The sequence below is a fragment of the Ursus maritimus genome, unplaced genomic scaffold (assembly GCF_017311325.1).
Source record: "Ursus maritimus isolate PB19 unplaced genomic scaffold, ASM1731132v1 scaffold_10, whole genome shotgun sequence".
NCBI lineage: Eukaryota > Metazoa > Chordata > Mammalia > Carnivora > Ursidae > Ursus > Ursus maritimus.
The window spans coordinates 68851062-68867363 of NW_024423344.1; the positions used below are offsets into that span (position 1 = coordinate 68851062).

A 16302-nucleotide genomic window follows, 5' to 3' on the forward strand; every position below is an offset into this window, starting at 1 on the left:
CTTATTTTATTTATGGCAGTCTCTCTATTCAGTCACTTTGGCTAGGAAAATTCTGTCATCTTTGGTTCTTTTGGCTTCTTCAGCTGACACTGAAATATCGGTGCTTCGCATGTGCACTGAAACCAGCACTGAATGAGGTGGGAAGACTCAGGATTTGGGTCCCAATACCACTACCCAGTATACAGGTGGCACAAGGCTCCGTACAAATGCTTAACTTTAGGGTCCAGTTTCCTCCTCTGAGAAATGGCAGTGTTGGATCGAATGATTCCTGACATTTTCTTTTTCCCATTGCTGATCCTAAGTGAATTGCATGAGGTCATACAAGACCCTTTGACTTTCTGGTTTCTACTTAAAGCCTCTCTCTAGTACCTCTCTTGAGATTTGAGCGGAGGTGAAAGACTCAGGAAAAGGAACTCCTTCACTGTGGCCAATGGTAACACTGAGGAAAAGACTTTAGCCTGAAAGGTTTTAAAACATGTAGTGTTTGCTTTTGGGGAGATTACTCTGGGTGTGTGGAGGCAGTGTATCACCACCCCTGGGAGCTGGTCCTCGGTAGAATGTATCAGGAACATTGCAGAGCCTGCCCTGGGTTTCACTGTTAGCCAGAGTAGCGTAATGGAAAGTTACATTCACTTGAATCATACTCATATTGTATTTTCTTTCCTCCTCTGGCTTCCTGATAAAATAGAGAATCAATTTTTTAGTGATTTTTACCTGACACATGCAATTATCTGTTTTATTTTTCTTCCTTCCTTTCCTGGTTGTAGATTTATAATTCACTCACCCATTATTAAGTTCTCAGATGATAAAGGTTTGAGGTTTTAAAATATCGTAAGCATTGAAAGATAGCTGGGGAAAGAAACAGAATAAAGCAGCCATGTGAAAATAGTTGCCAAGGAGAAGCAAGTACTGTTGTACAGTTGCAGTTGGTTCTTTTACTTAAATGTCTCTGAATTTAAAAGGACATATCAAATTGTTAACACACTTATACCATCTATGACAATAAAGTACAACTTTATATCATAACCTGTTCCATATATGCCCTCTGGTAAGCTGCTTTGTTATGACAATGAAGTTCTCCTAACTGACTATATAATTAAAACAACAGTACTTTGGGTGTATGTTCACAGACAGACGTAGCCATAGTATGCCTTTGGAAGTACCTACTTTCATTTGAGCAAATAAGTCTCCTAAAAGCAGCAAAAGGAGAAAATGTTAATTCAGTCATCAGCCTTTAAGCTTGCTTACTTTTTACTATCTCTGTTATGCTATTTTTAGTTACTTAGTATGAGTACGTCCTGGATGATTTAGAAATCTATGTGAGGTTAAGCACATAATACTAACTGGCTAAGATGTCTTATTTATACATTTTTTTGAAATATTACATTTAAAAATACTTTTTTCTTTGATTCCACTCTAACAGCTGAACGGAAGACAGAATAGCCTCATTATTGTAGGAGAATTTCTCTGTTCCCCGCAATGATTCCAAAAGCTCTTGCACACTTCATCAGTATTATTGTAATTCTTTGGCTGCAGGATATTTGGCAGCTGTTGCACCCCACTGGCAAATCCTATTCATACTTCTTTTCCATTCACCACTGCCATTGGAGAATTGATTTCTCTCTCCTCTACTCTAACCTTTCCCAATTCATTTTGGATTGTTCAATGTGAAACATTTTAATTTCATATCATACAGCTATTCAGCTCACAATCCCTTTTTTAACCTGTCACCAGGGTAACAGCCTAGCATGCTTTCTTTAGGCAATCAAGTTTTTATTTCACATGCTTAATGTTGCATTAAATGTTTGCATTTTGTTTAACCCCCCTTAAATACTTTGAACTCTGGATATGTTTTATGGGATAATAAAATCCTTGATTTTTGAATTGAAACTAAATAAACACCATCGCTACATTCATAGTAAAATGTCAAATGATTAATTTACATAATTCAAAGATTATTACTAGAAATCCAAGTTAGCCGATCTGTTTAAGGCAATTTTCTCTAGGTAATGGAGGAATATTTGTATATATTTATATTTAGCCTTGTTTCAAAAGAGGATTTAAAGGAGATTTAGAGAGATTTGTCAGAGAAGTAAACATTTAAAAGGGCAATGGAATTGGTGCAAATAGAAAAATACATGTTTTGAAGATAAGACTTAATTTTTCAGTATAATGCTCTTTTCTCTATTTGTGTGTGTCCTTAAATATATATACTATAATAATTTATTAAAAGTTTCTTCCAGGAGATTGATTTGGGCATTGTGTTCATTAACAGCTATTTATACATTTTCTTGAGTACAGGCACACCTCAGAGATACTGTGAGTTTGGTTCTAGACTACCACAATAAAGTAAATCTTACAGTAAAGCCGGTCAAATTTTTTGGCTTCCCAGCACAAATAAAAGTTATGTTTACAATATACTGTAGTCTGTCAAGTGTGCAAAGCATTGTGTCTAAAGAAACCATGTACACACCTTACTTTAAATTACTTTATTGTCAGATAAATGCTTACCATCATCTGAGCTTTCAACGAGCTGTATAATCACTGACCACAATCACTATAAAAAATATAATAATGAAAAAGTTTAAATTATCACGATAATTACCAAACTGCGACAGAGACCCAAAGTGAACAAATGAAAAAGTGGTGTTGATAGACTTGCTTGAAGCAGGGTTGCTACACAAACCTTCAGTTTGTTTAAAAAAAAAAAAAAATGCAGTATCTGTGAAGTGTAATAAAGCAGGGCACAGTAAAATGAGGTATGCCTGTACTACTATTTCTTTAAAAGAAATAATCTAATAATAATGATAGTAAAGTGAAAATGAATGTTTGATTCTTTTAATTGAATAGACTTGAGTTTCTCTTTATAGAGCTACTCTCCATCTTTATTCAAAATAACAGTTTCCGTGAAATTTGTTCTGTAAATTTTATGAAATTTGGAATATTCTAAGAAATACAAAGAAATGTGTAAGAAAAGAGCAGACATTAGTAATCAATGTTGTTTGAAAGGTAATCCATGTTGTTTGAAAGCACTGTTAATTTAAAAAAATATTAACATAGTGTCTCTAAGTTTCCTAATATTCCCTTATATAATCACTAAAGTGCCCAGTTTTTTCTTTTAAACTATCTTTTTATTTTACTTAAAAAAAAAAAAAAACTTATGATTTAGAACTCTGGAATTTTTGGCCTCTCACAGTGTGTCAGACTAATTTCATACCTTGAGTGCCCATGTGTAATGAATGGCCCTGAATCTAGGTAACATTGGTCTAGATGACCATTGTCCTGACCTTCTGCCTCACAAAGGTCACTTTCTTTTGGTAGAATAAATTCCTGAATATATATTTTAATGATAATAACTTTTTACCTTCAGAATTAGAGTTATTATTCCAAAAGTAGCAAATAGCACTCCTTGTGATAAGTTGCTTGGGCTTAGTGTAATAACAATTCCTGTCCTTTAGGAAGCTTAAAATTGAATGGGATAGGCAGACATTAAACAGAAAATTATCGATTCTGAAGACTGCTAGAGGAGAAGTTCAGCTTGTCCTGCTGAGGGAAAGGAATCTCATTTGCAGGTTAGCCGCATTATCTCACTGTCCAGTTTTCATTAAAATGTTACAAGACATGCAAAGAAATATGGAAGTATGTTCCTTTTGTAGGTTAAAAAATTAATAGAAACTGTCCAGGAGGGAGCCAAATGTTGTGCTTTATTATGCAGTAACCTTAAATAACCTGTTAAAAATATGTTCAAAGGACTAAAGGAAACAAGACATAAAGAATTAAAGAACAGAATGGCAACTGTGTCTCGCTAAATAGAAAATATTGATAAAAATTCTAGAGATGAAAATACAATCCCTACAATGAAAAAGTGCACTAGAGAGGACTCAGTAATAGGTTCGAGCTGGCAAAAGAAACCATCAGCAATTTGAAAATACCGTTAATTGAGATCTAATGTGAGGAATAGAAAGAAAAATGAATAGAGCTTCAGAGACGCATGGGACAGCATCACATGTACCAACATACATGCTGAGTTCCAGGAGAGGAGAAAAAAGATAAGGGGATGGAAGGAATATTTTAAAGATATCATAGCTGGGGGCACCTGCCTGGCTCAGTAGGTAGAGCAAACGATTCTTGATCTCAGGGTCATGAGTTTGAGCTCCACTTTGGGTATAGAGCGTACTTAAAAAAAAAAGGGGGGGGGCAAAAAACATCCCAGATTTCATGAAAAACAATCTGTGTTCAAGAAACTTGGTAAACTAGGAGAAGCCCAAAAAGACCTATATCTATACATATCATTGTCAAACTGTCAAAAACCAAACAATATTAAAAGCAGCAAGAGAAAAATGACTCATCCTGTGAAAGGGGGATTCTCAATAAGATTAGGCGTTAACATCCATCAGAAACCATGGAGCTCTGAAGAGAACAGGATGGTATATATAAAGTGCTGAAGAAAAAAATGAAAAGAGAATGTCACCAAAGAATTCTATATCCAGCAAAACTATCCTTTAGAAATGAAGGAGACGTTAAGACATTCTCAGGTGAACAACACCCAAGAGGAATCCATTGCTAGCAAACCTACTCAACAAGAAATATGAAATGAAGTTCTTCAGGGTGAAATGAAAGGACACTAAACAGAAACTTAAATACACATGACGTAATAAAGTGGTTAAAGAGTACTACATCAGTGAATATAAAAGACTGTGGAAATACTTTGTACGTCTTTTTTCTTCTGAAAAGATAACTGCATAATGCAATAGTTGTAATTCTAAGCTGATAGGTGTATAATATATACAGATGAAATTTGTATGACAATAGGACAGATGAAGGTGGAGGAAACAAGATACATTGGAGCAGATTTTCCGTATGATACTGTGGTTGAGTTAACATCTAAACTATGTGTTCAAATGTAAGGTGCTAATTATAATCCCCAGGGTAACCACTAAGAAAATAGCTTTTAAAAGTAGTAAATGAGGGGCGCCTGGGTGGCTCAGTTGGTTAAGCATCTGCCTTGGGTTCACGTCGTGATCCCAGGGTCCTGGGATTGAGCCTTACATTGGGCTTCCTGCTCAGTGGGCAGCCTGCTTCTCCCTCTTCCACTCTCCCTGCTTGTGCTCTCCCTCTCTCTCTTTTTCTCTCTCTTACTGTCAAATAAATAACAATCTTAAAAAAAAAGTAAATGAAACATCAAGGGAATTAAAATGGTACACTAGAAAAATATCTGTTTAAACAGAAGAAGGCAGTAATGGAGGAATTGATGAACAAGAAAGACATGACATTTAAAAAGCAAAAATCAAAATAAGGGACATAAATCCTACTTGAGTATATTAAATGTAAATGGATTAAGCATGCCAATCAAGGGCAGATATTGGCAGAATGGATAAAAAAACAAGATCAAACTATATACTTTCTACAATAGACATGCCTTATTATTATTTTAAAAATTTTCCAGCCATTTATTTAGTTTTCATTGTGATAAGTGTACTCTTTAATTCCCAGTCCCCCATTCCCTCCCTTCTGGTAACCATCAGTTCTCTATAGTTAAGAGTCTGTTTCTTGGTTTGTCTCTGTTTTTTCCCCTCGCTCATTTGTTTCTTAAATTCCACATATGAGTGAAATCATATGGTATTTGTCTTTTCTGACTTATTTCACTTAGCATTATACTCTCTAGTGCCGTCTATGTCATTGCAAATGGCAAGATACAAAACAAGATAAAACTGAATGCTTTCTATAATATACTTTAAGAGGATAGGGTTATCAGACAAATATTTGTAATACTAATTTTGTTATTACTAATGCTAATATCAGACAAAATAATTTTTTAAAAGATTTTATTCATTTGACAGAGCACAGAAGGGGAGCAGCAGGCAGAGGGAGAGGGAGAAGCAGGCCCCCTGCTGACCAGGGAGCCCAATGAAGGGCTCTATCCCAGGACCCCAGGATCATGACCTGAGCTGAAGGCAGACACCCAACTGACCGAGCCACCCAGGTGCCCCCAGACAAAATAATTTTAAGACAAAAATTGTTATTGGAGACAAGAAGGAGATTTTTTGATAGAAGTGTCCATCAGAAAGCTATAAAAGTGATGAACTAATTGATGTACCAGATAACACAATTGTTGTAGACTGTTGTACCCCAGTTTCAGTAATGGATATAGAATGATTGGACAAGATCAACAAGGAAGTAGAAGACTTGAAAAACACTATAAACCAAATAGATCCAATACATTATCTATAGATCAGTCCACGCAATAGCAGCACAATATGCAACTTTGGGAAATTCACAAATATGTGGAAATTAACCTAAATAACTGGTGGGTTAAAGGAGAAATTACATGAGAAATTAGAAAGTACTTTGAATGAAAATAAAAACACAGTATTCAAAAACTTACGGGACATGATGAAAGTAGTGTTTAGAAGGAAATTTAGAGCTATAAACACATATTTTAAAAAAGAAGAAAGATACCAGTCACCTTATCTTCCACTAGGAAAGAGCAGACTAAACCCAAAGCAAGCAGAGGGAAGGAAATACTAAAAATTAGAATGGAAATAAATGAAATAGAGAATAGAAAAACAATAAAGGAAATTAGTAAAAGCAGAGTTTGGTTCTTGGGCAGATCAACAGAAATGCAAACCTTTAGGTAGACTGCCCAAGAGAAAAAGACTCCTGTTGTTAAAATTGGTAATGAAAGAGGAGGTATGCGTATGGACCTTACTGAAATTGAAAAGATTATAAGGGAATAACCTGAACAGTTGTATGCCAACAAATGAGGTAACTTAGAAAATGGAGAAATTTCTGGAAAGATGTAAGCTACGGGCACAGAATCAGGAGGAAATAGAAAATCTGCATAGACCTGAAAGAGACTGAATCAGTCATCACAAAACTTACCAGAAAGAAGAACCTGGGACTAGAAAGCCTCACTGGTGAATTCAGTGAAGTATTTAGAAGGGAATTAATACCAATTCCTCACAAACTGTCCCAAAAATAGAAAAGGGAAAAATTTGCAACTCATTCTATGACAGCATTATTACCATGACATTAAAATCAGACAAAGATGTTATGAGAAGAGGAAACTAGACACCAAAATCCCTCATAAATGTTAATGCAACCATCTCTCATAAAATACAAACAAACGAAACCCAGGAATATATAAAATGATTATACACTGTAACCAGGTGAGATTTGTCTTAGGAATACGTAGTTGGCTTAACATCCAAAAATCAATCAGTGTAATAAACCATATTAATAAAGGACAGAAATCACAGGATTATCTCAAATGCAGAGAAAAAAAAACATTTGACAAAATCCATCAGCCTTTCATGATAAAAACCACTCAACTGATTAGGAATAGAAGGGAACTTCCTCATCCTGATAAAGGGCATTTCTGAAAAACCTACAGCTAGCATTATATTTAATGGGACATGACTGAATGTTTTCTCCCTAAGATCAGGAGTAAGATAAGGATGTCTGTTAATTTTTTTCCCGCATTGTACTGAAGTTCCTAGGCCAGTTTGGCAAGAAAAATAAAAAGCGTTAAGATGGGGAAGAAGCAAAACTATATTTCCAAATGACATGATCTTGTATGTAGGAAGTCTTAAGAAATTTACAAAAAGATCTTTTGTTTTTTTTTTTTCCATTGAAGACAGGGAATACTTTATTTAACCACATCAGAAATGGACAGCTTGGGTCTATAACAAAGCCTTGTGTTTTAAAACATAGGTCAGTAATTGTATGTGAAAGTAGACACTACTACAAACAAACTGATCAGAGCACAACTTCTCAATGTTCAAAATAGAATGGACTTCCCTGTTAAAGCAGCACCTTTTTGACATTTTTAAGTTTATTATTCCTTTCCTCCTCCTTCACTCTCTCCTTCAACAGAATCCACACCATCCTCCTCATAATCTTTCTCAAGGGCAGCCATGTCCTTACGGGCCTCTGATAACTCTCCTTCCTCCATGCCCTCACCCACATACCAGTGAACAAAGGCATGGTTGGTATATATCAGGTCAAATTTGTGGTTCAGGCGAGCTCAGGCCTCAGCAATGGCTGTGGTGTTGCTCAACATGCACACAGCTTGCTGTACTTTGGCCAGGTCTCCACCAGGTACCACAGTGAAAGGCTGGTGATTAATGCCCACTTTGAAGCCAGTGGGGCATAGGTTAACACACTGGATGGTATGCTTGGTCTTGATGGTGGCAAGGGCAGCATCGACATCTTTGGGAACCGTGTTCCACAGTACCACAGGCAGTAGGTCCTGTATTTACCATGGCGAGGGTCACATCTCACTGTCTGGTTGGCTGGCTCAAAGCATACATTGGTGATTTCTGCTACAGAGAAAGCTGTTCATGATAGGCTTTCTCAGCAGAGATAATGGGGCATATGTGACTAAAGGGAATTGGATCCAGGGATAGGGTACCAGACTGGTCTGGAATTCTTTCAGATCAACATTCAGGGCTCCACCAACTTTGAGGGATGTAGTGATGGAGGACACAATTTGAGCTATTAACATATTTAGGTGAGTGTAGGTTGGCCATTCAATATTGAGGTTTCTGTGACATGTCATAGATGGGCTTGTTGTCTACCATGAAGACACAATCAGAGTGCTCCAGGGCAGTGTGGGTAATGAGGATGGTGTTGTAGAGCTCAACTACAGCTGTGGAAACCCAGGTGAGGGGTGAGGGCGGCTGGGTAAATGGAGAATTCCAGCTTGGACTTCTTGCCATAATCGACAGAGAGATGTTCCATCGGAAGGGAGGTGAACCAGAACCAGTTCCCCCTCCAAAGCTGTGGAAAACCAGGAGGCCTTGAAGACCTGTGCACTGGCCAGCCAGTTTCTGAATTTGGTCAAAGACAGGGTCAGTGATCTCCTTGCCAATGGTGTAGTGCCTTCTGGCATAGTTATTGGCAGCATCTTCCTTGACTGTGATGAGCAGCTCACGGTGGAAGAGTTGGAGGTAGGTACCAGTGCAAACTTCATCAGTGATTGTGGTTTCCAGGCCTACAAAAACTGCTCCGGGTGCTTGCTTGCAAGCACCCGTCTCACTGAAGAAGGTGTTGAAGGAGTCATCTCCTCCTTCAGTGGTCTTGTCATTTGGCATCTGGCCATCAGGCTGAATGTTGTGTTCTAGGCAATAGAATTTCCAGCAGGCTTTGCCCATCTGGACACCAGCCTAGCCAACATGGATGGAGATATGTTCGTCTATGGTTGCTGCTTTGCAGCTGACTAGCAGGTGGCAGAGAGGAAGTGGAGAGGTGGTTGCTTCTTACAGTGTGACTCTTAGGTGGTCGATAGATGAGAACCTCAGGAATTCACAAAAATCTATTACAACTAATGATTTTTGTAAGATTGCAAGATACAAAAATGATACTTTTTTTATATGGTACTTATATGGTATGATACTTATTTTTATATGGTACTGGTGTACAAACTGAAAAGGCAATTAAAATGATTTTATTTACGATAGCACCAAAAAGAAAATAATACTTAAGCTTAATTTTTTTAAAAATAGAAGTATAAGACTTGTGGGCCGAAAACCACAGAACAATTATTGATATAAATTAAAGACAACTAAAATGAATAACCTTCTCACATTCATGGATCAGAAGACCTAAGATGGTAGTACTTACCAACATGATGTATAAATTTTGTGCAGTCCCTCTCACAATCTCAGTGGTGTTTTTTGCAGATCATCTGATTATAAAATTTGTATGAAAGTGCAAGGGACTCAGCATAGCCAAAAATAGTCTTGGAAAAGAACAAAACCGGGAAACTTCTATTTCCCGATTACACAACTTGTTACAAAGCTACAGTGATCAAGACAGTGTTGTTCTAGCATAAGGATAGATGTGCTGATCAGTGGCATAGAATGGAGGGCCCAAACATAGTTAAACTGTGATCAGTTGATTTAAACAAGTGTAAGAAGACAGTTTAGAGTATTTATATATGATCTTTTCAAATGCTGCTGGGGCAACTGGATATCTTCATGCAAAAGATCGAAGTTGGTCCCCTACCTACATCATACACAAAAATGAACCTAAAAAGAAAAAAAATCACAGTCCTAAAAAGTAAGAGCTTTGTTAACTTTTGGTTAGCTGATGATTTCTTATGTAAGCTGTCAAAGACACAAGAAACAAAAGGAAAAAAACTTATGTGCTTTAAAGGGCACCATTAAGAAAGTGAAAAGACAATCTACAGAATAGGAGAAAATACTTGCAAATCATCTATTTGTTGTTCGGAGACTTTTGTCTAGAATATGTAAAGAACTCTTAAAACTCGTTAACACAGCCTAATTAAAAAAAGGGCGAAGGACATGAATAGAAATTTTTCCACAGATGATATACAAATGACCAACAAGCCCATGAAAAGAGGCTTAGCATTATTAGTTCTCAAGAAAATGCAGCTCCAAACCAGCGTGAGCTACCACTTTATGCCCACTAGGGTGGCTGTAATAAAAAAGGTGGACAGTATCAAAGTGTTGGTGAGGATGTGGAGACATTGGAACCCTTATACATTCCTTTTAGAAATTTGAGTAAAATGGTGCAAACCTGGAAATAATCTGGCAGTTTCTCAAAATGTATGACGTTACCTCATGACCCAGCTATTCTCCTTCCAGGGTTATACTCAAGGAAAATGAAGTCTTACGTCCACACAAATGTTGCATATAAATGTTCATACTGACATTTTTATGTATGAGCGAACAGAAACAACCCTAATGTTCACGAAATGATGGATATATCTTAAAATGTGTGTTTATAGAATGGAATATTATTCAGTGATAAAAAATAAGGTATTGACACTTCCTACAGCAGGATGAAGTTTGAAAACACTATGCTAAATGAAGGACGGCATCATAATAGGCCACAAATTCTTTCATTCCACTTACACGAAATAAATAAGCAAGGCTATAGAAATAGAAGGTACATTAGTAGTGGAGTAGGGCTGTGGAGGTTGGGGGAGGGGAACATGGAGTGACTGCCAAAGGGTCCAAATTTTCCTTTTTGGGGTTATGAAAATGTTTTAAAATTGCCTGGGGTGATCGGTACACAACCCTGAATATACTAAGCACTAATGAGTTATGAAGTTTAGATGGGTTAAGTTTATGGTGTGTGAAATTTTATGGCAGTAAAGCTACTTAACATTTTTAAAACTTAATGTATTTTATATTCAAGAACTTATTTTCCTACTGGTATAATAGAAGTTTAAATTTTAGGAATTAAAATGAGATGACGTATCTTCTAGCATAATAGAGTCTTCTTTAAGATTATTTCTTCTCATAAAATGTTATATGACTGCTCTCAATTTAGTTACTTTACAAGTATAGATGTCAGGTGTTTCTGGCCTACTACCTGGATGTAGAAGTGGTACATATATGTGATCCGGTATTCTTCTATTCTTTATTTCCTCCTTTGCCTTTGAATGTGAGTGATACAAAGTTAAATCAGCATGGAGAATTTCTAGTTTCTGTAATGGTGGTGTAGCTTACTTATTTCCAACTAACCGTCCTCCAAATAACAGTTATATGCTCTGGAGAAAATCTATAACTATTTGAAGGCTCTGGACAACAACTGAAACTAGTCAGAATTCAAATGGACTTTGAGCATTTGTAGAAGGAAGCCACACTGGATGAACTGCACACGTGTATGGCGCTCACCATTGCACGCATGTATCCGAGCACGACTGGAACTCAGGAGTTAACCACAATCTTATTGACTTGAGGTCTTGGAGAATGATGCTCAGAATTGTAAGAACTGCTGAAAATTGATCAGGGATATCATGGCAAAAAGAGAGCAACAGAGTGAGGATTTCCATATCTGAATTTAGCTTCCCTTAAATAGATGGTTAATTCATGAAATATGCATGCATAAAGAGTTCAGTAATCCCAGCCTATAAATCCTGCTAGACTGCTGAATGAACTGAGCTGAAATTTCAGTTGCTGCCCACCAAAGAGATGGTACTGTTCAGAGCTTGAGCCTCACCAAATTTGAGGGGCTTGTAAATGCCTTGAGTTTTCCATGAAAACCCCCAGAGGAGCCATGTCTTAGGAGAAACACTATGTTTCCGGAATAAGGACTTTTAATGACTTCTGGATTTGGACTTTTAATTCCCTAAGAGCAAAACCAAATAGACATCCTAGCACTGCACAAAGGTGAGTCTTCATAACTTCAGAGTGATCAGCCAGTAATTTAACTGCCTACTGTAATGAAAATCAGTACTTTTCACGAGATGATAACAGAAAAATACAGTCTCTACAACATTTCTACAATCCGGGATACAAAAAACAGTTCACTTGATATTCAGTTCAAGAATTAAAGTTGACCCGTGGTCTAATGGAAAAGCAGCCAGTAGAAATCAGCTATAAGACTATTAAGATGTGGATCGTGGATGAGACTTCACAGTTATTAAAATTATTGTCAAGTATTAAAGATCAAAATGAGAGAGTTGACAGGGCATGTAAGCATAGATCTGGAAACTAACAAATTACCAACTAGAAATTCTAGATTTAAAATGGTACGATCTCTGCAATGGAAAACTTACAGGCAAGGCTGAAAAGCATATCGATGCTGGCGGAGGGAAGAGTTGGTAAACTTAGAAGAATAGAGACTATACAGTCTGAAGAGAAAAGGTATTTATTTTGCAAGTCTCAGTGATGTAAGTCGATAGGATTAGGAAGCCTAACTTACATGTATTTGGAGATACAGAAGAAAAAGAAGACAGAAAATGGGAAAAACATATCTGAAAAATATTGAGTTATCTCCTGTAGATTGGAAACAGGACAGAGTTGTATTTGTCACTTTTATTCAACATTATACTAGAGATTTTGGCCAGTACAATAGGAAATAAAAAAGTCATGGAGATCAGAAACGGAGGAGTAAAGTCATTCCTCTTCACAGAGGAATTGTGTTTGCATAGAAACCCTTAAGGAATCTATGAAACAATGACTGGAATAAATTTAGCAGAGTTGCCAGATAGAAAGTCAATCAAATATAAATTGTGTTCCGATAAACTAGCAACAGTGAAAAAAAGGACTATTAGCAGTTGTAATACAGCATGAAAAACTAAGGCAAATACGTTAATAACAAATTAAATTCTAGACTGTCACTTGTCAGAGTACTAAGGTTTAGAAAAGTAATGAAGCATAAGGATTGGGGAAAGGAAGCTTTCCTGGTCAACTTAATAGGTTACTTAAGAAGACTCTAAGAAATCTGTGATACAACTAATAAAACTAAAATAAAAATAGGTATAATTAAAAGAGATTCAAGACTGCCACCTTTGCTGAGAGAAATTCAAAATGCAAAATAGATGAGAGCTATTATTTTCATAGATAGGATAAAATACTGTTAAGGCGTCAGCTCTCTCTCCATGAGTGAAGAGATTCAGTGCAAGCCCAAACATAACCCCATTAGGGTTGCTTTGGAGAGGATGGAGGAGAAATTGCCTGTTGATTTTGAAATTTGTATGAAAATGCAAAGGGATCCAAAATAGCTAATATTGTCTTACTGCTGGACAAAGCTGCAGAACTTGGTCTACAGATTTTTTTGAAACAACTAGTTGAATGTACCTCTTTCTCTTGCCCATCACACAAGAAAAAGATGAATCACAGGTCTACATATAAAACCTCTAAAGGAAAATATGAATATTTCTTCTAGGCCTTGCTATAGTCAAAACACTTCTTAGCAAGAACATAAAAGCACTGAACATAAAAGGGAAATTTTGTATGTTTTTATTACTATTAAAAATTTCCATTAAACAGCAGAGAAATGTGTTTATTAGATTAAAATCCTAAACACTGACGATACCAAATGCTTGTGAGATTGTGGAACAACGGGAATCCTGATTCATTGCTAATGGGAATGCAAATGGTACAGCCGTTTTGGAATACAGTTTAGCAGTTTTTTACAAAACTAAACATCCTTTTACCATATGATCTGGTAGTTGTACTCCTTGGTATTTATCCAAATGAACTGAAAATGTGTCTGCACTAAAAGCTGCATGTGAATGTTTATAGCAGCTTCACTCATCATTGCCAAAACTGAGAAGTAACCAAGATGTCTCTTTCAGTTAGGTGAATGGATAAGGAAACTGTGGTACATCCAGGCAATGGACTTTCATTCAGCAATGAAAAGGTATTAGCCATCAAGCCACAAAAAGACATGGAGAAACCTTAAATTCATAATGCTAAGTGAGAGAAGCCAGTCTGAAAAGGTTACATTCTGGCTATACAACATTCTGGAAAAGGCAAAATGTTGGAGACAGTAAAGATCAGTGGTACCAGTGATCCGGGGGGATGGAGGAAGGGTTAAATAGGTCGAGCACAGGGAATTTTTAAGGGGAGACTATTCTATATGCGATCTTAATGGTGGAGACATGTCATGACACATTTGTTCAAACCTGTAGAATGGTTAGCCCAGAGAGTGAATCCTAATGTAAACTGTGGACTTAGCACTAATGGATCGACATTGGCTCATCAGTTTTAACAGATGTACCACAGCAATGTGGAATGTTAATAATAGGGCTGTATCCAGGGTTGGGTGAGTGAGGGTATATATAGGAACTCTACTTCCTGTTCAATTTTCCTGAAAACCTACAACTGCTCTAAAAAAAAAAAAAAATTAAGTCCATTAATTTAAAAAAAATTGCTGAAGCTAAGACATTTTTAAGAACATTTATAAACCATAGAGGGGGAGAAAATATTCACAACACACAAATCTGATGGAGGCTTTCTAAAAAATAAAGAACTCCCACAAATCAGTAAGACCAACATCTTAATAAAAAAAAATGGGCAAAGTTTTGAATACAAGTGACTAATAAGACTAATATTGAGGTGCCCAATGTTATTTGTTGTAAGGGAAATGCACATTAAACCGTAATGAGTATATTCTCAGCTACTAGCCTGGCTAGAAGTAGAAACCCCACACGAAATGGTGGCAAGGTTATGGAGCAAACTTCATTCCTGGGGGTGGTATAGATATGTTTTAATACCTTGTAAAACAGGATTGCAATTTTTATAAAATTAAACATATGTTTGCCCTCATATTTCCACTCTTAGAGTTTCTACCCACAAGAAATCAAAACATCTGTCTTCAAAAAAGGCTCATACAAAGAATGTTTATAGCAGCTTTGTTCCTAAGCGCCCCAAACTGTAAACAACCCAAGTGTGCATCAGCAGAAAGATGAACGAATTTTGGTATGCTTGTACAATAGAGTACTACTCGGCAATAAAGAAAGAATGAACTGTTCAATGTTGTAAACCTCAAAAACATTCCATTGGGCAAGGAAAATCCACACATAAGAGCGCCTGTTTTTGGTGTCTGTTTATGTGAAGCTTTAGTCTAATCTACAGTTGAACTACTGGGGAAAGGGGGCAGGTTGCCTGGAAGGATAATGATGGAACCTTCCATTTTGAATTTCACTGTATATAAATTATATATTAATATATATATTTTTAATAATAGCAGGTTGAAATAATAGAGGAGGATTTCAGATGTACCAAATTTTGATAACAATTGATGATAATAACTCTTACTTAGCATCCTGTGCCATGCACTAATGTGAGCATTTTACACCTTTTATCTTCTTTAATGAACATGTGATAAAGTGTTCTTACTATCTTGGCCTCACTGATCAGGAAGGAGACACAAGAAGGATGAATAACTTGGAAGGTCACATGGTATTTGGGGTTGGTGGTCAGTCCAAGCCCAGGGCTTGCAGGGGAGGTGGTTTAACTCCATCGCCTTTCCCGACTAGTCATGCCCAGCATTTAAATTGAGAACCTGAAGCCATTATTGGTGGCAGAAGAAATAGGGATTGCATAATATTAAAATCTGTAAGATTATAAGTAACAGTATTTGTTTTCAGATTCAGGTGTCTTTTGTGTTATTATTTGTATCAAATTTGATATCAAACTTGGGGGTTGTTCCGTAACCCTTTCTAGGCAGTATTTTGTGATATACCCTCTTCTACACAGCCTCCTCTATTTGAATGTACACATTTTAAATTGCATATAAGCAGGAGTCTGTTCCTCTACTATGACAATTTCTAGCTTTGAAGAGGTTCTCTGAAAATGCTGCTTTTATCTTTCTTCTGCAGTGATGAACTTTAATGTTGGAGTGTTGTAAGTTCTCACATAATAAGGCTTAGATTTTTGTTTGCTTTGGCAGTAGACTTCTGTTTAAAATTCTTTTAATCTGTTCATTCCATGCTTTTTTATATTCATTTTGATAGCTGATGGCTCTGTGAAGAATTTTATATGAATTTATTGAACTAATAAAACTTGTATTTGTAAATTCTTCTTCCATCCCAACTTG

At 36.5% G+C, this 16302-nt stretch overlaps 1 protein-coding gene and 1 pseudogene across 4 annotated transcripts in view; one reads left to right on the top strand and one right to left on the bottom strand.

Moving 5' to 3' along the window:
- PCCA (propionyl-CoA carboxylase subunit alpha) overlaps positions 1-16302 on the top strand; it is a 389990-nt gene that overhangs the window by 234591 nt on the left and 139097 nt on the right. The window lies entirely within an intron of this gene.
- Positions 8027-9998, bottom strand: LOC103657566 (annotated as a pseudogene).